The 26,835-nt window shown below is 37.8% G+C and overlaps 1 protein-coding gene across 5 annotated transcripts in view; it reads right to left on the reverse strand.

Moving 5' to 3' along the window:
* Positions 1 to 20,443, reverse strand: part of MBNL3 (muscleblind like splicing regulator 3) — a 122,873-nt gene extending 102,430 nt beyond the window's left edge. For 3 of the 5 annotated variants that reach the window (XM_050777678.1, XM_050777677.1, XM_050777676.1), the window contains exon 1: positions 19,376 to 19,570. The gene's annotated coding sequence lies outside the window, so the exon portion shown is untranslated. Of the gene's footprint in view, positions 1 to 19,375; positions 19,575 to 20,356 lie in introns of those variants that run through there. The other 2 variants (XM_050777685.1, XM_050777681.1) reach the window with 2 other exon arrangements.
* Between the last annotated feature and the right edge of the window lie 6,392 nt (positions 20,444 to 26,835).

The raw sequence follows: 26,835 nt of genomic DNA on the forward strand, positions 1-26,835 counted from the left end.
GTCCACATGTAAGGCAGCATGGCCAAGTGCTCAGTAAATAGTGGGACCAAAAAGGAAGGCATCTGTAAGAACAGAGATAGCTGATGTGGGTCTTCAGGTAAGAAATCAACTGTTCCCATAAAGATCAAAGAATAAGTGGAATCCAAAGCTATTCCAATCCATTGCTCTCTTTAAAAATAGATCAACAATCCCCTCAATTTAGCTATTGATTAAATTTGTAATTCTAAAATGAGAATAATATAACATATCATATTTAAATCAGTACAATTCTTAATAACAGCTTTATTGCAATATAATTCACATACCATAAAATTCACCCTTTGAAAAAGTATTAATTCAGTGATTTTTAGTATTTTTTACTAATATCTGCAACCATCACTATAGTCAATTTTATAACACTTTTACTCCCCCACCAGAGAAACTCCATTTCCCTTAGGCTGTACTCCCACCCCTTCTTCCCTAAGCAGCCACTAACACTAATCTGCTTTCTTGTCCCTGAATTTGCCTTTTCTGGACATTTCATATAAATTGAATCATATCATATGCAGCCTTTTGTGTCTGCCTTTTTTCATTTAATACAATGTTTTTAAGGTTCATCTACATTGCAGCATGTATTCCATTCCTTTCTATTCCTGAATATTATTCCATTGTATGGGTATGCCACATTTAGCTTACCTGTCCATTAGTTGATAGACATTTGGGCTATTTCCACTTTTTGGCTATTGTGACTGAATCAGTACAATTTTAAAACAACATGACTAGGCTAAAGAAGGACATCTAAGGCAATAAAGGTAATGGTGCTTTGTGAGACTCAATTTATAGAAAAATGTCTAAGTCCCTTACATTAACACTAAAATTAATTTACTTACACGATCAGAGTTATATCCTCAGCACCTAGAAACACGGCTGACTCATAGTATGTGCTCAATAAAGTATGTTGAATGAATAACAAATGCAAAATCAAAAAAAAAAACCCCACAAAAACAAAAAAACTGAAAGTGGGATGAAAAGGAGAGGGAAATAGGAAAGTCCTAGGGAGTCAAATATCAGGGAAAAATCAAGCTGTAATTTCAAAAATGCTATAGATACTTCTAAGCATTTAACAGTTTACATTAAAGTCTCCTAAATGAAACATTCCTAGAAAAATGTCAAGAACTACCTCTATTATATAATAGTAAATCCCACCATAATACAACTTTTAAAAGTCTGAAACATTTAGGCTTGCTATTACTGAAAATATTGTGCCGAACAGTCTTATTCTGCACAAATGTATTATTAATCAAATGATGCTTTCCCCCCTCCACTTCTAACAGTTTATAATTCTATAATTAGAATTATAATGAATGAATTGTAATGTCTGTCCCATCTGGTGGTTCCAGCTGTTTACTTCATTCAAGCAGCACTATCTTTATCCAGTGCCCAATCCTAGGTGGCTAATACACTGTGGAAGAGACAAGCAGCAAACTCAAGTTCCCAATCAAACCATTTTTTATATTTCCACAATATAACCACGGGGATTATAGGCATAGACCAATGTTAGAGCATTAAGTTCAAGTTTTTGACGCTACTGTTTACTAGCAGAATGTCTTTGGGCATGCTGCTTCCTCTCTCTGAGTCCCATGTTCCCCATCTGTAAAAAGGAGATAAATAAGAACACCAAATTCACAGGGTTGCTGTGAGGATTAGATGAGATAACATGTGCAAAGTGCTTGCCACAGAGACTAGCACAGAGTAAGTAGCTGTTACTATTAGAAAAAAGTACAAAATTACATCACTACTTCCCACCACTTCTTAATATGATATCAATATTCCTTTTATTTTCCTTTTTTCTCCCTAGTGGATAATTCTACAGTTAGACCCACTCTGAAACTAAAAACTGGCTATCAGTTAATATTACATTAAAATAAAAACATATGATTAAATGATTTATTTTAGGTCAGTTATTACATGGGAAAACACAATTGAAAAACTTTCACAACTGCTACACATCTATAATATAACTGGGCCAGGTGCAGTGGCTCATGCCTGTAATCCCAACACTTTGGGAGGCTGAGGCAGAAGGATCGCTTGAGCCCAGGAGTTCAAGACCAGCCTGGTCAACACAGCAGACCCTGTCTATTAAAAAAGTTATTTTTAATTAGCCAAGCGTGGTGGCACATGCCTCTGGTGCCAGCTACTCAAGAGGCTGAGGTGGGAGGATTGCTTGAGCCCAGGAGTTTGAGGCTACAGTGAGCTCTGATGATTGTGCCACTGGTACTGCAGCCTGGGCCACAGAGTGAGACCCCCTTTTTGTAAAATAAAAATACAATGTAACTGCAAGCTACTACATAACTGTAGTTTCAATATAAGTTAAAGCTGTTCCTATGTTTATTTCTGTGTGTACATGCTGCAGGAGGGAAGGGAATATATTTAGCACTTAGGATGCCCTGTTATAAAGTCATAAAACATATGTAGTCTGTAAATATACTTTGAAAATAAAAAGAAGACTTGCTATCTAATATATTTTGTTAGTGAAGCAATTTTCCAAGAGTATAAGTATAGTGATTTCCTGGGCTAAGACTGCTTTGGGAGGATGCCAGCATTGATATGCTATAGGAGGTCAACTGCAGACGTCACACACAACTGGTATACTGAACTTTTCTCCATGTGTTTTGTAGATTTGCTGTTTTCATGTGAAATTGTGTGGGCTTATTGACTAGAGTCAGATAAATTAGCCCCCTTCCCCTTTGTGCCAACTGCTCTACACATGTAAGGGCACAATTTTCAATTTGAGTATTGGAAGAATCAAATTCATGCCAAGAAAAGAGGATACAAAAGTTTGGATGTTAATGTGGATATTTAGGAACATTGATGCTGTACCAGGAACTGGGGCTAAGGGACTAAATGTGAGCTTGCACTTTCAGACAAAAGGGAGTTCTGATGATGTACAGACACAAGAGAAATTGACTGGAATTTGAATTGGAAGAAGTGAATACCTCTCAAAGATCACAAGTCCTTCAAACTAGGCTTCTCTATCTTTGAATAAGGCAAGGTACTTAGCATCCTAAAGTAAATGTTTCTCTCTCTCAACTAAAATGCAGCCCGGCAGAGATGGAGGCAAAAGCTTTTCACTGAAAAGTCATTTTAAGACACTTTAAGAGGGATATGTTTGGAAATACTCTCTCATCACTCACTTCTGTCTTCCTTGCTGGATTTTTTCCACTTAAAGCTCAACAAACAAGTCGTCATTTCTTTGGTATTTACTGCAGTATTAATCATACAGACACATACCCCTCAAAAGATAACATAGTAAAGACTTTTGGGGAAAATGCATCTTTTCTATAGGTTTCCCATTTTAATTCTTTTAATTTCATTGTGTAAAATGTGTTAAAAAATATTATTTTACAGAGGAAAAGGATTCTAAGAATGTTGATTATTGATACTATCCAAATCCGAAAAGGATCTGCTTGCAAATTGAATTTCTTTACTGAATCCAGTAAATAATCATCATAATATTAAACTAGAGAGCAGACCCTGAAAGAGAGACTAAGATTCCTATGAGGTGTAGCTAATAGGTAACACAGAACATGGACTTTGAGGGGATATCACACTAAATTAATTAGTTCAGAGATGCACTGAGTTCACAACTTGATTACAAGGGTTGTCTGATTCCCTCAAAACAATAGCCTTAATTTAAACCATCCATATAAACTTGCCTTCCTTTGCAATCCTTCCAATTATCAAGCAAACAGTTGCAAATCGTTGATCACAGGCTTAATAAGCTCATTCATGCTATTATTTCAGAATTTAAACCTGCTGAATATTTTTACTTCAACAAAGTAAAACTATATCCTCCATAATCTAAATGTAAAGCCATTTGACTTGCTTCTCTATATAGGATACTACAAAATATATTTTCCCCAGTATAAAATGATAAAAAAATTTATACTAGAAACCATAAACAAAATTAAAAGCAAAATTCCTGTATTCATTTTAGAAATGCATTTAATAAACATTTTTCTCTAGCATTAGGGAAAGCTTTTAATCTAAAGTCTTGTTGATTTTGTGCAATGTGTTCTCTTGGCTTGAAGATGCCATTAATCTTCTTTGATTCCTATAGAAAGAGTATTCTTAAATTCTTATCAACAAGTAATATTTGCACAGTAACTTGAAATGCAGCATTAAAAGCCAAAAGCTGAAATTTAAAAGAATAAACACATGCACACACACACACAAACTCATATGTATACATATGTTTACATATATTTTTAGGAATATAGCCTTAATGCAATTTAATTCTCAGAATGTGGTGTTTGTTTCAACCTCAATTCTCAGGCATTCCACCTAATATATCTTTTTTATCCTAGAACATGTGGCAAAATAAACACAGTTTTGAAAATGCTGGTTTAGATCATTAGTATCTCTACAATATAACTTCAAAGATTTAAGTTTTTCAATGTATTTGCATTGAAAATTTGCCACGTTTTCCGCTTCAGAGTAAAAAGAAATCTGCAGAACCTCAGAGCAGCATCACCTTTTGTTTGACTAGAATCAACCTAGACATTAAATTCAAAGCTTAAGGTAGAGATATTTTCTACCAATAATTCATAAGCTTCTAAGAAAAGAGGAAATAAATATATTCTTCTAGATGGGAGAATAGGGATGGTGATTAAAATGAGGGAAATTGAACCAGACCTGAGATTTTTTTAATTATTATTACAAGTTGAAATATAAAATCTATGAAAAACCGAAATTGTCAGATACAACATAAGGGAAGTAATGTCTATGGTAAATTTCCAAATTTATGAAAGACACTGAATCCTAGTGTAAAGGCAAATCATAGAGTAAAAATATATCCTCTATAGTTATATTTGAATTCTCATTTTTATAGATTTCCCCAACCCTCTCTTTCATTTTCATTGAGCATGTGCTGTAAAAAAATGTCAGTCACATTTTCACTATTTCAGTAGCACTGTCTTGCCTCTGAAGCCATTTAAAAATAATCCTATCTGTTATTTTGGCTGAATTCCACTGTCTTTCCCCCTCCTCCTTTTTTGTTTTTGGTTATACCTTTCCCAGTTATTTTATGACAACCCTAATCCTCTACCTTAAAGGCAAAAAGAATAAAGAGTACCCAAAATTCAGGCTCACCAGAGTTCTGCATGAATTACTTGATCAGACTGCACAATTAATACTGTGCATATTAACAGAGATGTTGGGCAAGTAGGGTAGCCATTCAGAACATATTCCATGCTTGACAGACATTTTCAATATTCTCTTCTGCTTCCTTCTCATCAGCCAGTAAGCACATCTAAGTCGTCTCTATCCTAATAACAAAACCCTTCCTTCCCTTGATGCAATTTCCTTTTTAAGTTCCAACATATCTCATCCTTCATCATCATATATCTGAAAAAAAGTCATCATTACCACTTTCACTTTCCAACTTTTCATTTACTCCTCAACCCACTGGAAACCAGCTTCTTGGCTCTCAAAAATCACCAACAACCTTTTCAATGCCAAAACCAGTGGCCTCAACTTACATAATTCCTGCGGTATTTGTTGATTGCTCACTTCTTCTAGACTTTCTTTGCCCTTTGCTTCTATAACAAAAAAATTCTCTGGTGTTGCTCAACTTGGGTTGCCCTGGCCACTCCTAGGGGTGAGGGATTAACTTCCAACATCTTGCCCTGTTATTTTCTCTGCATTCTAGACTTAATCCAATGTTATTCTAGATTTTTCTACATGGCTTTCACTAGCACTTAACTCCACATCATTTCACACTCCTGACCCCTCACTCTTCATCCACCTCTCAAGCCTCTTCCTCTGTTTCTCCTATCCTACTGTAGCACCATCCATCAAATACTAAAAGCAGCCTTTTGTTACATCAAGATGGGTAACAGATTAGTGTTGGCTTGATTTATAATGAAATAAATATCTTCATGGATGGAAGAGGCAGGCCATGGGCCATTAGATGGTCCCCAAATGATGAAGCAAGACAGAGAAGAAATGATTGTGTGTTGGGGGGGGCGTTTTATATAAAAAGTGAACAGGGTCTTGAGGATGCAATTTTTAGCCTGATATCTACTAGATGCCAAAGACAGTATTTGCCTGGCTAGAACCAATTGTATTTCATAACTTAAAAAAACTGTCATAACAAAATGAAAGTACCTAGCAGAGCATCTGGCACACAGTAATTGTTCAATAAATGTCAGTTGACTCTGAATAAACACCTATTACAGGACGTTTTTATTGGGTGTGAAAATGGGGGTTCAAATTTTATTCCTAAATATAAACTCCTGCCTACAGATACTAACATTGATTTAAAAGTATAATACATTCCTGGAGGTGAAGGTGGTTGTAAACACTGTTTCTCCTGCCACCCAAGTGCTACAAGAGCCAATGTCAAACTGCCTGGGCCTGCCAGCATAAGGAAGTATCAAGGGAAGTCTCAGGCCTCTAACATCTTACATAGTTAAATTCTATACCATTATTCGCACCACGCCAATCAGAAAGGGACCCTTAACAGCACAGAAGCCATAGATTTTTACTGTATTTTCTGACTTCATATTTCTTAAGTCTTTCCTGCTCTAGAAAGCAAAAAGCATAAACTCTCAGAAGTCTGGATGAGTGCTTCACAAGAGTCTCCTTATAGGAATCCAAGGAAACCCTACTTATTTTCACTTAAAAAACCTGCCATTTCAAGGAGGTTTTATTTTCTTCTGTTTTAATGATTATTCAACATGAGGAATAATATGAGCCAGGACTCCTCTCCTGGATCCGAGATGATCAAGTTTTTTCTTCAACATGATTATATTTATTTTTATTTTTTTAAAAATGTTGTGAGTACATAGAAGGTGTATATATTTTGTTTTCCTTATGTCCAAATCATTGCAGGCTTCCTGAGAGTGTTAATGGTTGCAATTCTTGGGAACAAGGGGTTTCCCTCACTTACTAGTTTAGGGAAAACTCTGCTAACAGCAATATAGCATTTCAACCTTCTTTTGGATTTGATGAAAATGAGGAATGTGGTATAAGGAATTCCCCAAACAAAATGTTAGGAAACCGTGCAGCTCTTTCTCTCCTTCCTTCCTCCTCCTCCATTCTACAAGAAAGTTTGCCTTGACAGTCTCATTGCCTACTGAAGGAAATTTCCGCTCACAATAAACAAAACAAACTCACCTGTCAAAGGTCTTGAGTTCCGTGTATACCTTAAAGTTTCAAATGTAATATTACATAACACGTCATAATATTTCCCAGACAGCCTGATGAAAGTTAGAATGCTGCATGAAATGAATGATAAGTTGGTGTTTAGTTGGCTTGAGCACTCCCTCTCACAGAGCTTTTGCTTATCACTATTAATTTGTCAAGCATCCCATAACAAAAAATCCCAAAAGGCTAACGTGAAAAAGGTAGCTGACACCCAAAACAAAGGCTAATTTTGTTTGCCTAAAACAATCAACTACATGCTTGTTACAGCTGAAAATCCTGAATAACTCACACTCAAACCCCCCACACCTTCTTGAATTGACTCTATACTACTCTATAAATGTTTACAGTGAAATAGATGCTTATAGGCAAAGGTATCCTATAATCCCCCAAAATATGTATTACTGCTTTCTAAAAAACTTTAACATCAGAATAAGGAAGAATTAAAACTTTTAACTCCCAGGATCAGAGAGTGTATGCAATTTCATCCTTCAACATTTTTTAGTTTTTATCGTCATAAACAGAAAAATGTATATAACGGGTTTTGTTGGTGATGATGTAACCTTTTATTATGGTCCTTAATTTGTTTTACATCTCATGTCATAAACTGATTGCTAATTACACAATCAGAAGATGTGTAAATCTTTTCCTATTCTTAATATTTAAATGTACTATATCTGAGGAGGGAGATACAAACTCACAATGACAAAGAGTTTAGTCACTAACTCATAAAAAGCTGACATTATATTTTCAGAGCAGTAACTTCAGTTTAACATTTAAATATCTATAAAGCCTTATTGCATGTCAAGTCGCAAAGCTGAGGAAGCAACAGTGCTTTAAGGCTCTGAAGGTTGTCCACAGGAAGAGACCTTTGGGAAATGAATTTAGTATGTCCCAGGCAGAAAGAGATTTAAGGACAACAGGAGGGAACTGCAGGAGAGGTGAGGGTGAAGACAAACTCCTCATGATCCTACTGGAGATGCAATAGTACCCTCAGAAGGCAATATTTTCCTCCCCCTGACAATTATTTAATTCTAAGGAATATGCAAATTGGCCAGACTTCTAAGGATGATTCCATTCTCCTAATGGGTTGCATTCAGTAGTTAATCTCCTATCTGTTCATGTGAGTACATCTTATTTTTTCCTACTACTAAGCTCAATACTCACCAGTACAAAAAAAGTGATAGGAAGAGTATGTGGCTATTTTCTTCTTTATTTCTGTAATCACTCCCATTAATATTTTAGGTATATTTAACAGACTTTCAGCTTATGCCTCATCTACAATTTTAAAATTCATTTTAAAATGTGCCTTTGTTCACTGCAGAAAAAATAGACACCAGCATTTTTTTTTCCAGCACAAACATTTATATTTATTTATGAATCAGCTTGTTTTGTTCTTGCAAATACATTCTCTCTTGCTGTGCCCATTTTTGGTTTATGAAAATCAAAAACAATTTTTGAGCCCTTTAACTTATATTTAACTCAGTAAAATGAGCTGGAGTTTCTTCCAACATTTAAAATTTTTTGATAATTATTTTGCCATTCGAAGCACCTCACACCCAATTGTCCCAAGATTTTTAGTTGTCATTTTGTTGTTGTTGTTGTTAAACATCCTTTTTTGGCTTTTGTTCCCAGATAGTTTTATTTTCAGTGTCCTAATGTTCTGGCAATACCACTTAGTAAATACATAATATATAAAGTTTCTGCCTTCAGGATTGCAAAATACCTTGGACATTAAATCTTATAGCACATCTATAGCAATATTTTACTGTTCAGTTTGAAAAGCAGACACATAACTATCAGGGTACTGAACCAACAGCACTAGGTATGTTATCACCAAAGCCCTCAGCATCCCTTGACCATCTTCCCGTCAGAAAAAAAGAGGAAAAATATTTCTGACACAGAAATAAGATCCACTAAAATACTGACTTTTAAACCTTTCTGATAGCAACAAATAGTAAGAAACACACTTTACATCCTAACTCAGTAATATGTGCATGAATTTGAAATAAGTCTCCCCCAAAATATCTAATCTTACTACATGACACATGTTGATATTTTCTTACTGTCTATTTAATGCAATTCTGTTTAATAGAAATGCTAGTCAAAACCTACTAAATGGATTTCATTATGCATTAATGAGTTGTTGCCTACCACTTGAAAACTACAATGATAGAATAAATAGGCTTTTCTAATACCACAAGGTAATGCTGTTGGCTCCAAATACAGTAGAGTAAACCTATATTAATTTTGACACCACTACTTCAGATTGTGATAACTGAACCTGAATCAGCTTGAAATATATATTTTAGATTACCTATAAAAAAAGGTTTTGCTAAACAAAATAATAAAGTCCAGGCCGGGCATGGTGGTTCACGCCTGTAATCCTAGCACTTTGGGAGGCCAAAGCAGGCAGGTCACCTGAGGCAGGAGTTCAAGACCAGCCTGGCCAACATGGTGAAACCCAATCTCTACTAAAAATACAAAAATTATCCTGGTATGTGGCGGGCGCCCATAATCCCAGCTACTTGGGAGGCTGAGGCAGGAGAATTGCTTGAACCTAGGAGGCAGAGGTTGCAGTGAGCTGAGATTGTACCACTGCATTCTAGCCTGGGTGAAAGAGTGAGACTCCAACTCCAAAAATAAAAAATACATACATACATACATACATACATACATACATGCAGCTGTTTTGCTAATTATAAATGTGTGTAAATATTCAGGCCAATCTACTTAAAAAAACTTTATTTGTTCTTAGTCCAAACTAGTTTCTAAATCAAATAACTGTCTTTGAGTTTTCAAAATTTTAGTGTATCTTAACATTCAAACTCAAAAATGTTCAAAAATTAAAATCATGTTTTGAAATATATATATTTTCATTTATCAGCCACTTTTTTGTTTATAAATCTGCTCTGGGCATCATCTAATAACAACAGTAATGAGTATACGGTTTATTTGTGGAACATTTTAAACTTCAGAAAACCCTTTCACTTTTGTGAACTGGTAATGACCAGCAATCCCTGGATTACTAAATATTTAAAAAGCATGTAATGACATTTGCCAGACTCAAAAATGAAACTTAATATTTGGTTTGTTCTGCATGTAACAGATTACTCAATCCCATGAAGAAATGCAGGTGTCTGGCCATCAATGATTGCCTCTATTTCAGAGATTCAGCCCACCCCTGCCATCCCCCCACCAAATTTGGAAGATATGAAAGAAATTTAAATTTCAAGGTAAAGGACCAAGCCAAGTCGTGGAGTCGGAGGAGTTGTGGGGGTGGGGGGAGGCCGGTCACATAGCCTCCTTTATACGGAGGTACCTACCAAAGAACTCAGAACAGATGTTTGTCTTTTATAAACATTTAACTTTTTGGCAAAGTGAAGGCTTAGGAAGCTAAGGGAGTGAAGGGCAGGCCAGGAAGTCAGGGATTCCTGGATGTGAACCCAGCCTCGATCTTATTCTGTTTTTGCTCTAAATCAATGCCAAACTCTTCACACCTCAGCTGCTTTATAGCAGGCAAGAATTATACCGAGGACAAAACTGTTTCCTGGAAATGTCATGGGTTACATGATCACTATTACAGCTCTCAATGGTACTTCCACAAAAGGCAAAGCACTCTTCATGTATATTATTTACCTTCATTATATTAGGAGATCAAAGTAAAATAGCTGTAACCTGCTAGACTGACCTTGAAAACAAACCGTTCTTTCCATTCCTTTCCAAGTTTTTGTCCACTTTACTAATGATCAGTTATTCAACCAATTAGGAAACTCAATCATGTGATCTTAAAGGTTTTTCAAGTACCTGTAACAGCTCTGAGTTAAGAATTATCTGGCAGACGTTAATGGCAAGTTCAGGGCCTTCAACTTTATTTGGCCAGTCTCTATTGGACCATCTACCTATAGGAAATGCCCTCCCATCGAAGGCCCAATTTGGCAACCTATGGGAAATAAGTAGTTCGTCCCTGTTAGGAAAAGCAGCTCCATTCTCCAAATGGATGAAGAGGCACCACATCCATACCCAGCTCTGCCCATGGTGCTCTGGGCTCTTCAAAGGGCAGAATGTGGTTTCACTTTCTCCCCACTACTTCATGAGAAAAGCAGCCTGGTCGCTTCCTGGCATTTAATGAATGGTCCTCTCTCCGTGGATTTGGACTGTTGGTCCTTCCAACCAGTCATTAGCTGGCAGGAAATGCCCTCCTCAGCAATCACTATTGTGTAAATAAAGCCATAAACTTTCGAAGGCCCATGCAATCCCAGACCACAAAGCTGCACGTGTAGGGGGGGGAGGGACCTTGATTGTAAAAGCACTGCCTTCCAAATTAAACTCAAACCACATGATACAGTTCATAAAATATACAAAACATGCAGCCCAGTGACAGATTTATTGTGGCCTTACAGAATAAAGAAAAAAAAAAAACTCTATATGGAAAACACAGCTACTTTTGACTCAAATAGCCCCCAAACAGGAAGTTAAAAGCAAATCAGCCAGCTGTGGCCTCACTAACTTATGAAGGATCCCAGTGCAACCAGCATTTCCTGTCATTGCTTGTCACCGTTTCTGAGCGCCTCTGTCTGAACTGTTTTCTTAGATGGCTAAAAATATTACAGAGATTTCTTTGGGGATAGACACAAGGCAACAAGGAGGCCTATTATAGGATCTAGGCTTGAAAGTGAAAAATGTAACTTTTCTCCAAAAAACATTCACTTAACACAGGTTACAGATTCAGTCACTTGAACCACTGCATTATAATGAATATTGGAATAAAAGCCCATATTTGTAAAAGCATTTAAAATCAGATCTTAGGTTGCCTGTTTCCTGTTAATTTAGGATAAATATTCAGAACCACAATTTTCATATGCCTGATTAGTAAGTGACAGAGCTGGAAACTACTATATCCCAGAAAACTAGCTTCTTAGAGGTTTCTCTCATCATCATCATCATCATCATCCCACAAAATTACTTGTGCAAGTTCAAAGTATGTGCATGTATGAGAGTTCTCTAAATCAAATCACATTTTAGATCCTTTTATGATGATGTGATGATGATGATGATCACACTCTTCACAAAATACGGAGGCAGTCTCGTCTTTTTTTCAGCACTGTGAAATGCCAAGCCTTAGGACACGTCTTTCTAGCCTATCAACTTTTCGATCACAAAAGAGCTTTGGAGGGGGAGTTTCGGTAACAAAGCAAAAGCATTCTGCCCTGGTATTGTTGCTGCACTGAATCTCAGTGTATATAAATGAATTCCCCAGCAAAACCAGGTTATTAAACATGGAGAAGAGGGGCAACTTGCAAGTCAGTCAGAAGTCCCACCAAAACATGGATGAACCTGGAGGACATCATGTTACATGAAATAAACCAGGCACCGAAATACAAATACTGCATGTTCTCACTCATATATAGAAGCTGAAAGAGTTGATCTCATAGAAGCAGTGAGTAAAACATTGGTAACTAGAGCCTGGGAAGGGTGGGGGTGGGGGAATATCCAAAGGCTGGTTAATGGACACAAAACTATAGCTACATAGGAGGAATAAACTGTAGTGTTTTATAGCACTGTGGGGTGACAATAACAACAATTTAGTTTATGTTTTCAAATAGCTAGAAGAGAGGATTTTGAAAGTTCCCAACATAAAGAAATGACAAATGTTTGAGGCGATGGATACGCTAAATACCGATTTGATCATTACACATTGTATGCATGTATTGAAATATCACACTCTACCCCATAAATATTACAATTATTAAGTGTCAATTTAAAATATACATATAAATTTGTAAAAAGAACTCCCAGACCCTCCCTCTGGTCAATCCACAGGTTTTAGCCCTTCCTCCTCATTTAGATGGGTGACACTGATTTTCAATTCATCTTCTATGGTGAGTGGGACATACCCTGAACTGAAGTTTAGAGGTGGACATAAAGCCCTTCACTGCTCATACTGGTCTCCTCCCTGGTTCTGATGTCATGATGACTAAATGGCGTGATGACCATTTACCTAAGGTCTTGAATTCACAAATTGCCTCAGATGCAGATGTTTAACACTATCTCCAGTTCAGGCTATGTATTTTGACCCTATATTTTCATTTGCATTACAATGTTAATTTAACAAATGTAAACATATAAAGTACATCACAAAAAAGTCCCGCCAAAATCCAAGGTCTTTCTCAAAAAAGGGCCTCCCTTGGGGAGCCTGTCAATCTGAGTCTGGCCTTGACCCTGACTTCAGAAAGCCAAAAGAATGCATATTGACACAGCCTCTGTCTGCAGCTGAGGCCGCTGCTATAGGCATTCATGAAACATATCAGATTACACAGGCATGGTACCCCAGTCCCTCCCTAATTATTTTATTTGGAAGTCCTTAAAGATAAAATGTAACTCTATAACATGTACTATGTTTCACTTCATGTATCTGGGTGAGCTAATAAGGTTTCTCTTCATGTCCAATTACTTGGGGGAAAATGCTGACATAAAGGAGTTGGGAGTTTAAAATTTTCTCAAAATCACTTCTGAAAGAAATGCCCCCATTCTTTCTTCGGGATCCTCATGGATCACAGACAGCAAACAATTTTTAAAATATCAATGTACCCTTTAACAAAACAGCACCCCCAACTGGGCCATTATCAAGCGCCTACTTTTCAGAGGACGAATACAAACTCTTCACTTGGGTACTGAGGTTAAATGTGATCCCCCACCTCTGTGCCATGGGTCTTGTTGAATTTGTCATTACATATTTTAAATGGAATTCAGAAAAACCAGTGTATAGTATATGAATCCAACCTTAAAGCAACCACCTTAATATTATATATTGTGACAATCTCATTTTCCCTATTGGTAAATTAAGTAAGGAATTATTTCATGAGATATATGTCCAGTTAATATTCTACAGCGTGCTTTTGTTTTGTTGTTTTGCTTTCCCGCGTAGAAGCTGAGTACTACAAAACAAAAGGTGAAATGCTAGCTGTCTGGCTCTTTCACTCTCTCATTTTGCTAATAGACCACCCCTCCCACACCACTCTCCAACACAACCTGTTGTTTGGTTACTTTGTACTGCCACATAAGGAGAAACTGCAAGCGCTGAACCTAAAGACTGATTATCCTCTGGGCACAAAAGATGATTGTGGTGGATCTGAAATGACAGCTCTTGTCTCTTCTACTGTGTGGACTTTGCTTTCTGGACACAATAAAAAGAGGCACTATTCATACCTGTATCTTGGTAAGTAAAAACCTATGCAAATCCAGTCTCTAAATGGGCAATCAACATCTGACTGAAAATAAGACAGCTCCCAGTGTCCTTTTTGGATTTTGTCTGTAACTTCATCACTTCCTAAACTATACATGACGGGAGGCATCAGGGTCACAGTATTTCTGATTTTTTTTTCTTATTTTTAATCTGGTGAAACAGTTAAAAAACTGTTTCTATGTAAACATTTCTTTGTAATGAAGACTGATATCCCTGGGATGTGGAGGAGCTATTCTAAATACAACTACAGGTGAAAGAAAAGTAGCAGCTGGCTTTCAGGCCAGTCCTCAAGGTCTCAGCCCTAAACCTGCATTGCTTGCATCTCCCTGGACTTGAGTTGCTACTGTGGCCTCTAACAGAACAGTCATTCAATCTAGTGTTCAGTCTGCTTATTGGTGTTGATTTTTCTTTTGTCAATAAAAAACAGAAATAATGCTATAAGGAAGAATGTTCATAACATGCAAAAACAAGTTAGAAAGATTAATCTAGTCTTTCATTTATTTAACAAACTTTTACTGAGAACCTACCATTTACCAGGCATTAGGGATATGAGGTAAAAAGACCCAATAACCTCTGCTTAATGAATAGTTACTGGTACATTCAAGGAAACCTGAGTAAGCCTGAAGGAACCTTTCCCAATTTTCCACACCAGTTGAAGGCAATGCCAAGAAGCTCAGGATTCAAAGAATCCAATGTGGACAATTTTAAGCTAATTTGAATGATCCTAAATTGAAAACAAAATCCAGCCAACTATCAGACTCCAGGATGCTCCCATGGCTTAAAGAGATCAAATGACCTCTAGTCTCTACTGCCAACCCCCTGCATTTCTGTCCAGGTTGCTTTTTCTCAATGGGAGGCCCTTTCTTTCTAAGCCCTTCAAGTTCACTCACCGGGCACAAAACAAACTCCTGCCTCAAATCAGAAAACAAATCATTTCTTTTCCTCATGAGCCAACTTAATGTTGATGCAAGTAAAACTTGAGAGTCAACATAATATTTCAGGAAGCATGTCAAGTTGAGTCCTATGCTTGGGCTTCTAGAAAATCACCATACACATACAAAGGGAGAACACACACACACACACACACACACACACACACACACACACATTTAAATCAAGCCTCCTTTTATTCTTGCTTCCTCTTGAGTTCTGAGCAAAACATCTTTTTTTTTTTTTTTTTTTTCCTGAAAGTTAACTGCCTGGAGTTGAACATTCAGAGCCCTGGCTCTTTTCCTGAGCCTCAGAAAGACACCACTATATCAAATATTTATTATAGTTTACAGTGAACCTTTTTTCTTTCATTCTTAGAATTGAAGGAATGCTGTAAAAATAGGTATTTTCTGTAATCTTCCAGTGAGAAAGCAATGCACATCTGTATACACTGTTTTGAACTGACCACTAATTTGCACACTCACGTACGTGTTTGTGTGCCCAGGCAATTTGGAAGTCCTGTTATTTCTCAAATAAAAATGGTAAGGTCCTACTTCTCAGATTGTATTGTTTTCCCCATCAATCTTTTATAAACAATGTCACTCAATCTAATACCAAGCAGATCTAAACGATGAGTTAATAATGCATTTTTACTAGAATGATCTGAAAAAAAATATTTTGTTAACCCTTTCAGGTCATGTGGATGTTATTAATATCCAATAAGACAACTGATACCTTATTTATCCTAATTCTCAAAGTTGCCTTTCCAACACTGTCATTTGGCTATCTTGAGGCAATAGATAACCATTTAGAAAGAACAGAATGTCATGGAACCATCTGGTATCCTTAAGACCTAAAAGCCCACATTATTAAAGATCTAATTGCTTTCTTTCAGTCATAATTTATGTTTGTTTACTGATTGTTTAATTGACAGTTAAACAACTTGCTCCCAGACACAGTTTCTTCTCTTTCAGGAAAAGTGTCCATCTCATTTTAGCTGAGGCTCGGGTTTCTTTCTATATTTGAAGTGAGAGCTGTATCTCTCCTAGAGAAAGGCAGAAAAATCCCACAAACACAACTTCTGATTTCCATTTTCTTGATATCACATACATTTGAATGAGGAAAAATCCATCTGTTCTGCCTAGTAGACAATGTCATAAGAAAACTCAACAGCATAGAAGAACCTTGATGAAGTAAAGGTGAGTGTAGCCTTCATGGTCTTACAGACACTTGATAGTGTTAACATGGCAATGACCATTGTCTAACTTTAATTACAGGATGAAATTACTTGTTAAAAATGTACTATAACTTATGTACTGTCAGCTATGCTCCAATCTGTTTAGAAGCCTATCAGGCAACATTATTTATTTGAAAACAGAAAAAGTCTGCCACCTTCCTGAATTTATTGTACTATAAGCAGAATAAAAGTAAAATGTTATCAATAGAAATCTTCATTTTAGAGCTTCTCACACCATTCCCTCCCCTCCTCCCTCACACATAAAGGCAGCTGGGTGGAGAACAAAACTGTACTAAACTATACTGTCAACATCTGCACAACAGTCAAGAGACTGTCACTGTTCCAGCATGTGTGGTACTATACAGTCACTCAAAAGACAAAACCTTTTTTATTCCCAAGCTGCTGTGATTACTGGGAAGTATCACAGTGAAGCTGGAGAGATAATAATACACCTACTGGTCAAAAGCATGAAGCATGCAAGTGCCTGGAAGTACAATGACAGGCAAGAGAACCCTTTAGAAGCAAATACAATACAGACAACTAGGGGAATGTACATTCTAATCTTCTTTGAATGTTTAGGTTCTTGTAAGTGCACAAAAATGCCTTCCGTTTAAATTAAAAGCTGTACCCAAAATCCATTCCACTGTGAGTTTATAAGCTATTCATTTTTCTTTTTAATGTAACATTTATTAAGCACCTAGTTTGTGCAAAGCATTATTTAGGTAGAGGGTAGGTGCAAGAGAATACCAAAGGTACTTTGCCACCAGCTCATAATCATAAAAAGCAGCTGTTGTGAAATGCCTGAAGTGGACAGTTGAGGAAAAAAACGTACTTTATAATAGTCCTGGGAGTCATTACAATTGCTTAAAGTAGCAAAGGAAATTAGAGAAATGAAGTAGCTCTTGGAAGTAGAGCGAAACATGCAGTCACCACCTCTAGCCCAGCACTATATCAATTATCTCTCAAAACATTTTTTTTTTAACAAACTCTTTCACTTATGTTTTCATATAAGGTCTCCAATCTCATCACTGTAAGAGGCAGCAGAGTGTTAACTGGCAAAATTTCCTCCTAATTTCTCTGACACCAGTTTAGCTTATCTATTCTAGCCTCAAGGTTTAGTATTTTCACTTTTTTTTTTTTTTTTTTTAAGGATGCATTTGGTCCGAAGTCTTTTAGCAGCAAGGCAGCACATCCAGAAGCAAACAGTACTGAACTGGGAGAAGTTGCTTTTTCTCATCCTCCCTTTACCAAAATGCAAGGGTTTATTGCTCTACCTGCAGGAACTCTCATTCTAGACATGAAGCAATGAATTGCCCCATATACTTCTCTCAAGAATACTATGAAAAATTGCTGAAAATTTGTTGTACAGTAAATTCCATTGTAAACAGTTTGACTGTTTCTAGGTAGACTACAGCACCTGGGCAGAAAACTGCACCATGCTTTAATAAGTGCAAAATAATATTTTTCTCCCTTTCCACACACTTGCTAAATTTAGTAGCAGAGTGTCTGCCAACCAAGTAGTTTCTACCTGCTTTGGGAGAAGTAAGAAGTGAACAGAGATAGAATATTATCAGCTAAGCTGTGGGCAGAAGCCCATTTTAGGTTATATTTGAAGAAGTGTTGGTAAATATGAAAGCATCCCCCAAAAGTATCGCACATTAGAAAGAAGTTAAAAATTACTTGAAAAAGTAGTTATTCAGGACTAGATTTTCATGGGCCAAGGAGAAAATGAGAATATAATCAGGAAAAATCCAAGGTGTCTGATAAGCCTCATTGTCTATTTACCTTTCATTGGAGGGGGAAACAAAACAAAACAAAATTCAGATAAATTGTATCAAGCAAGGATGTTTAGTCATTCCCACATACCAACAATGTTTCCCAAACATTATATCGGTAATCACCCAAACGTTTATTCACTAAAGCAGGGAGTCTGCTTAATAAAAATGTACCAATCATTTCAAAATTAAATCTTGCAAGTTTTGTTTTAATTGATTCTTTCCCATGAAGTCTACCCACGAAGACGGAGAGGCTGTGGGGATCCCAGCTCAATTTACCAACGATGTAAGAACATCTAGGAGAAAATAACTCTTTTAAAACATATTACTTGAATTAGAGCCACAATCAATTTTTCTGTTTTATCTCTCATCTAGCTAGCTAGCTAGCTATCTAAGAGTGCTCAGAAAAACACACAGTAGGTCTATTACCCTAATTACGAAACTACAACAATGAATCACTTAAATGTCAACTTTCATTACTTGTCTGGGTTTAATTTCGTTTTCTTACCATAAAAGCTTATTGTGTGAGTGTTAAAAACTAAAGTTCCCTTTTTAATAGTCTCCTAAAATCTACTCTCATGCCCTTCAAACCCCAGTAGTAAAAGCGAGCTGCCCAAATGTGTTGACTCAGGGCAGGAAGAGACAAGGTTCTGCAAGGAAGCTGTGGCACTGCTCACGATATCGCGTGAAAATGGGGAAATTAGTTGTTAAAAAGCATTTGCTGATGACATGCCATGTAAGAAGTTCCTTTAAATTAAAAAGATAGAAGAAAGCAGAAAAAAAAGAAAGAAGGAAGGAAGGGGAGGAAGAGAAGAGGAGGAGGAAGAAGAAACAGGAGGAAAGGAGGAGGAAAATGGTCAAAGCTCTAAAATCGCAACAAAGTTGCAGGATGACTTTTCCTTCTATTTGCTATTTTGTAAAATGAAGTGTAAAAGGCATTATTTCCTCGGAGTCCTAGGAAAGCAGCCTCGCTTACAAATCCCAGTTCATCTCCAGCCTTACCTTATGCTGCTAGCGCAAACCCAGAGGCTAAGGGGCCCTGCTCTCAGCGGCAGCAGCAGGGGCAGCGGCAGCGACAGCGGCACATGCCATCTGTTAGCGGCAGAAGCAAAAGCAGCGCTGCGCTAGGTGGCCCCGGTGCCGGGAGAGCCTTTAGCAGGGGTGCATACTGAATGCCGCCATTTTAAAGCGAGGTTCCTGAAATCATTAGATATAAGCAAATTAAAGCCCGCCCCACCTCCAGAACTTAAGGGCTGGGACTCGCAACTCGGCTCCAAGTCGGCCGCTCTGGGGTATAAAATGTCAAGTCTACAGACACGCGCACGCGGACTCTCGGACGGAGGCGACGGATCCCCCTCTCCCTTCTGCCCCCTTGACCCTTTGGTGCTTTTTGCAAGACTCCTTTCGATTCCAGGGGCCAGAATACTTTCTTTTCTGGGCTCCTCGGGGCCCCTTCCCGGGGCCGGCCGGCGGGCTGTTGGGGGAGGGGACGAGGCCACGGACTGGCCCTCCCCGCTCCTCCCAGGCTCTTGGTTCAGTCCGCTCGGAGCACACCTCGTAGAGCCCCAGCTCCCTCGCGGAGGCCGGGCGTGGGGCTCCCGCCCGGGCTCGCAGCCACCATAGCAACCCGGTCCCAACCCCGCCCGGCCTTTGCCAAAGGCGTGCCCTCCTCCCGGGCCAGTGCCCTTCGCCGGACGCCAGACGTCCCCTCGCGCAGCCCCGCCGATCCCGGGCAGCCCGGGCCAGGGCCGCGGCTCCGTGCGTCCAGCTCCGGACACACGCGGCTCGCTGAGGGAAACGGCGCCGGCGAGGGGCTTTAGGCGCCAAAACGGAAACTCCCGCGAAACTCCGCCGGCCAGCGGAGCCGCGCGCGGGCATCCGGAGCGCCGGACTCGGAAGCGGCGCACGCGGCCGCCCGGCCCCGCCCCGCCCGGCCAGGTAGCGCGGCGCGCCCCGCGTCACCAGTGCTGCCGCCAACCTCACCTGGCTCCGCGCGCCGCTGTGGGACAGACGGGAATTTGGCCACGGGCTGCCCGGGCTCCCGCGCCCACCCCGGACTCTCTGGCCTCCGCCTCCCTCTCGCTGCTCCCAAAGAGCGCCAAAAAGTCGCGCTCCGGCTCACGCTCGGAGTGCGGGCACTTTCTTCCTGTAGGGCGCTGTTTCGTCGCGAAATATATTCTTTGTGTGGTTCGCTCACTCGTGCCTGGTTCTCCGAGAGCGCAGCGCGGGCTTTATTCTCAGGGGGTGTGGCGCCTCGCCCCCAAACCCGGCAGCCCAGCCCCCGCTGCACAGACCCTTTGTCATTTCATTAGGAAGGGAAAGGGGGACAAATCATAACGCTCAGATTTTACAAAAGCGAAAACAAACGGAGCAGGCACACATCCCCAGAGGCGGGGGTGGGGTGGGGGTGCAAAGTTTCTGGCGCTTCAGGAACTGAAGTACCAGTGAGAAAGGCAGGGTGGTTCACAGCGGGACGCTCATAGACACTTCCCAGACAGGTGAGAGGCGAAATGGGTCCTTTCAAAATTGATCTTAGTCGATAAATATGTCCACTCACTACAGGCTAAATAAATACATTCATACTCACCAGCTGCCTTCTTGGGGGTTTTATCTTTCATAAATGCCCCAATCCTTTATTTCCCTCTAAGAATTTCAGGCAGGGAAATGCTGATCAGTGCAATCTGTTCCCCTTCTTCCACGGAGTTTGCAGGAAAAGAGGAACCCTGAGGTAAGGTTTCAGATACTTTGGAAAATGGACAAAGCAAATGCAGTTTTATATCTTGATTAAAAAGTGTGCATCTGCACAGGGAAATTACAAGTTTCGATTTAATGCAAGTGTAATAGGAGCACCAGCTGTCTCGTAATTGGAGCCCCACAATAATAAATGCGTGCTTTTATTTAATTTTACGAAGACAATTGTAGTTGATAACGCACACATATGCAGGATCGTCAGTGACAAGCTCATAGCAATTCATGGCTGCTTTCCTGTAATCAACTGCTTCACCCAGAGACAGAGTTCTACATGCTCTGCACAAAGTGCGAAACATTGCAGGAGATATTTAAGCAGCAGTTAGGTTGAAAAGTGGAGTGAATTCTCAGGCTAATTACACTTTTTAATTCTGATGGACTGATCCAAATAGAATTCTCCAGCTAATTTTAGGCAAGAAATCAATCCGTTTGTTAAGTGCAAGATAATAGAGTAGGGTGGTAATTGTTGGGAGGAGAAGACTGGGTACAAACTACCCTTCAAATAATTGAGAAAATACCCCATGGTGTTTGGCAAGTATTGTGAAAGTCATTGGGACAATGCGCAGGGATGGTGTCCGATACTTTGTTATACTGGGTAGAAACCTAGCATGAGTCAAGACAGTAGGAGTTTCCAGTTATTTGAGAAAAGGGGGAAAAGACTCTAATTCCTAACCACCTCTTCCCACCTTCCTTCAAATTTGCCGAATTGCCTGAACTGTGGTAAAAGTCAAATGTGTCTGACATACAGGAAGTGGCTTTGGCAGTCCAAGATCTACCACAGCAAAAAGTAGGCAGTGTTGGCTACCACAGTCAGCTAGAGAGAAGGGCATGGCTGAATTACATAACTTTATACCCAATGATCTAACAAATGAGGAACTGTTATCACAGCGAGTCAACAAAGGAGTCTTTATATTAAACATAACTTGGGTCAACACCCGTTCTCTTACCTCTGTCCACCATTGCAAGCCACATCTCCTGTGGGACATTCGGGGTTTTGCTAATAACACAAAAACTGGCTCAATCTTATTGAATTGCTGAAATAATTGTTTTATCTTAAATTTAAGGCATAAATAGGTCAATTTGCTATTTCTTGGGATACTATAGCTTCAACATTGTCTGTTGCTTTTAATTTCTGGCCAGTGAAAATTGCAGATGATACTTTAGTATTTTCTTTCCCATACTGGAGGGGAAAGAAACCTTATAAACAAATTTTAGCCTGGTAAACTGCCTTCCTTTTATCCAGGGTGGCATGACCTCCACAAATGAAGCTAGGCAAATTTCCATGCCACTAGGCCACTGGGGAATGTTGTTAAAGGCCCGAAGAAATTGCTAGTCCCTCCCCTCAGCATTTTAAAAAGGCCCATTTGCTCTCTGGGGCGGACTCACCTTGGAATTACTTTCTTTCCATTTTCGTAGAGTGGTTAGAGCTAGCCAACATTTTCTCTTCTGTTCTTCTCTTTAGGCATAATTGGTGGCATGACCCAGGAAAAATAGGATCGTGTAGTGACTGATACACAAGATGAATTCTTACAATATTGTATGTGCATTATAGGCTCGGAATACATATGCCTGTTTCCCCATTGCGTTTTGAGATCATCTGAGAACCACTATCCTGACGGATCTTCAAAAGTCAGTGTCTTGTAACTCGGATTGAAAAATTAAGTCCCTGGCTGAAGAAGAAGAAGGAAGAAGGAAGAAAAAGAAGAAAAAGAAGAAGAAGAAAGAAGTAGTCCCGTCCTTCTCTCCTAGCCAGTCAAATGCAGGTGTGTAAGCAAATGTTTCAACAAACCTAGGGGACATGCTTTCTGTGCTCTAACTAGGTCTTAATGCTTGAGATGGACACTTACACAAATGTTAAGGCTAGGATTCTGGGTAAGGATGTAGCCTCTCAAGTAGCATATTCTTCCAATAAATATAATTAACTTTGATGCAGGAAAGAATTGTAAAAGTTATGTAATGGTTTAATAAAAAGATTATTGTACTCCACCACCAAACAAATGTTGCTGTGTTTTTAGAGAGATCGGATAGGTGAAAAGTTAAACTCATGCGTATATCAGTGAACCAGGGTCTTGAGAAGTTTTTGAACTTTCAGCATATTCTATCAGAATTATCCTTTTACTCCTCTGCTAAGCCACATAACTCATTCATTATTCTTTGAAACAGACAGTCAACGTGTACTACTGGACATATGGGCAAGGCCGTGCTATGGACAAAAGGTCAAACATCTCTTTTCTGTTTTGAGCTTGTGTAATTATTCTCACTGGCCTATCAACAATAGTATTATTTGCTACTGCTGTGTTCTAGCGATGACTCCACAGGCTCCAGCCCCACAGCAGTATTTGTGGTAATTCCATAGAGAAGCCTCTGGCCATTTAAGGGTGGTTCAGGAGCTAAAGACACTGATTATTCATTCATTCTTGAAGAGTCTTTTTCATTCAGAGTTGGGAATTTGGACTTTGGGGTTCAACACAAAGGTTCCTACTAAATAAATGGGAAAAAGGTTTAAACAATCAAGTCAATGTTGGCTTCCAAGGTAACCCCTCTGTAAAATGTTATAGACTGTATTCTTACAGAAGAAACTATAAGGCAATTTAGTAACTAGTTGAATGCAGAAACAATTGCAAGCATAGATAACAAATTGATCAACAATTCTCAGGTTGCAAAGAAAATTTCTGAAACTCAGTGTTTTTTTTTCACATGGACAAAATTGTCAGAATTCTTTGGACATATTCTAATAAATACAGAAGAAAACAGGACAAATATATTTTTAAAAATCCTTCAAAGCGCACCTGGGCCTGATGGATTTACAAGGTGAATTCTCTTCCAAGCCTTTTAAGAACATATTATACAAATTATCCTTGATTATTGAAAAGTATAGTATATTTCTTAAAATTGCCCTCAGAGGGAAATGTGCTAAGAATGATACAGATAAAATGATACAAAAAGGTAAGAATAATTCAAAAATGGAAGCATGATATAAAAAAGAAATGCAAGCCCTAGTCTCACTTAGGAATACAATAATTCTAACAGTAATCATTTAATGTAGAACTACTCTAGGCACTGTACTAAGTATTTTTCACAAATTAACTCATTTAATTCTCATAACAATCTTATAAGGTAATTACTTTTATGTCCCCATAAAAACACAAAAACTGAGGCTTGCCCAAAGTAAAAAAGTTATTAGGTAGCAGAACTAGGATTCTGCACTATTTTTCTCTGATGACAGGGCTCATGTTTTAACTACTGCACAGTACTGAATAAAGCTGCTGTGAGGTCCAATTGGATTTAAACTCAAACACTTGCTCCATATAGTATGCCACACTACCTCTCATTGATGTGGGCATTTTAACAAAAATTCTACAAATACAATAGAGACATGTATTAAAATAACTTTGTCTTGATCAAGTATTGTTTATCCCAGAAATGTAAAGATAATTTCAACAACTATCAATATATTGAAAAATATATGATTATCCCAGTAAATGCCAAAAAAAAGCATTTAATAAAATCTAACTCCTGTTTATGGTTAACATCAGGAATAATGAACTATGTCTCTGACATAATAAAAAATGTGTACTCGAAAAACAAAGAACTAACCACCTACCTATTGATAAAACATTATTTTCCAAAAAGCTGGACTAAAATAAGTGTTTTAATCATTTATAAGTCTAGTGTTTCTGAGGAATCTTTGATCTGGCAATAAGATATAAAAATAGATTAGAAGTAAATATTGTAAAGGAAGAAACTATGGAGAATTTTTAAATCAAGACTATTTTTTAAAATCAGTTTTAGGTCCACAGTCCAATTGACAGGTGAAGAGATTTCTCATATAGCCTGGCCCCAACACATGCACAACCTCTCCAATTATTAACATCCAATTGATGAGCCTACATTGACACATAATTATCATTCAACGAACAGTTTACATTAGAATTCACTGTTGGTGTTAAAAATTCTATGAGTTTGGACAAATGTATAATGACATTATCTACCATTATAATATCATGCAGAGTATTTTCAATACCCTAAAAATCAAAGATAGAAAATGTTTAGACAATATTGTTGTATACCTAGAAAATCCTCAGAATTAACTGAAAGAGATTAGACATTATTAGAGTTCTTGAGGCTGCATTGAGCCATGATTGCAACGCTGCACTTCAGCCTGGGCAACAGAGCAAGAACTTGTCTCTAAATAAATAAAATAAAAAGCAAAATCATTAAAATATTTGGAAGTAAGTCAATATACAGAAGAGTTGTGAGAAAAAGAAATAATATAAAACCTTAATGGCAGAAATAAAGAAAAATTTGAATAAATGTAAAGTCATACTGTGTTTCTGAATGTGACCAACAGTATGAAGATGACACTTCTTCACAGGTCGATTTATAAATGTAGACAATTCAAATGAAGATATCCATTATCTCAAAAATGATACATTAACAATTGTATACGACTGTCCTAGAAAAGCAAAAGTCTAAAACAATTCCCAAATACTAGAATGTATTATAAGCTAACACTAGTTAAAATAGCAGAATTCTGATGCAAATCAAAAAATCAGTAAATGGGACCTCGAGACCAAGGAAAAGCCCTAGTAAATGTAAGAATTGAATGTTTGATGTACAAAGCATAACTAAACAATAGGGAAAACACTCATTATTTAATAAATTAACGTGGGGTAACTGGTCATGGATATGGAGAGGAATTAACATAAGCTTTTATCTCTTACCATATATAACAATTCTTTCTACATATGCTGAATGCTTAAATATTTAAAGAAAAATTTAAAAACTAGAAGGAATAGACTAACCATGAGACTAGACTATTTAAATCAACTATGGGGATTTTTTAAAGTTTTGAAATAATAGAAAACATTACAAAGACTGGTCAGAGAGTACAGCATAATACAACAATGTAAAATCAGGATCAAAACTGAGATTAAATGGTGGAAATGCTAGGAATGTCAGAGATAAATTAATATCATCTAAAGTGTGTTCAGAAGTACTACAAATTTAGAAGGTCCCCAAGATCCCAAGGGACAAATGGTCAAAGAACATCATCACGCTAAAAGAAATATATATAGTTCAAAGTAGGAGGCACCATTTGATATTAATTCAACTGCCCAAACTAACAGTTTACAAAACCCAATACTATACAGACTCTGGAAGAAAAGACTCATTCAAGTTGCTAATAGCATTGCAAAAAGAGTCAAGAATTATAAAAATGTTCATAGTCTTGGACCCAGGGATTCTAATCCTGCAAGTTATCCTAAACCAATAATTCAAATGAAGAAAAAAAGCAACCTTAGTTTGAATACAAAAATAATCCTTAAAATAACCTAAATATTAAAAAATAATGGAATGCTTAAACTTTTTACTATATACTCATTCTGTAATAAAAACCAAGAAAATTGCATAAAATAATATTAATAAAAGATTAAAATGCAAAATTATATTTTTCACATTGATTGCATCCAGTCATATTCATTTGCTTTTAAAAAAATAAAATGGGGATATTGTTTTATTTATTTTATTATTTTGGCATTCTGTCTAACAAAACATTACTGAATTGGAGAAATAAATAATTCAATGGGAGAATCAGACCTCTATTTCAAATGAACTACTTCTATTTATGTCACCTTGTGCCATTTCTTTTTCTGTTTCTCTGCATCTCTCAACATCTGTTATTTTACCTTCTATGAATATTTTTTCTGGCACTT

Source organism: Macaca thibetana, chromosome X, assembly GCF_024542745.1.
Source record: "Macaca thibetana thibetana isolate TM-01 chromosome X, ASM2454274v1, whole genome shotgun sequence".
NCBI classification, from domain to species: domain Eukaryota; kingdom Metazoa; phylum Chordata; class Mammalia; order Primates; family Cercopithecidae; genus Macaca; species Macaca thibetana.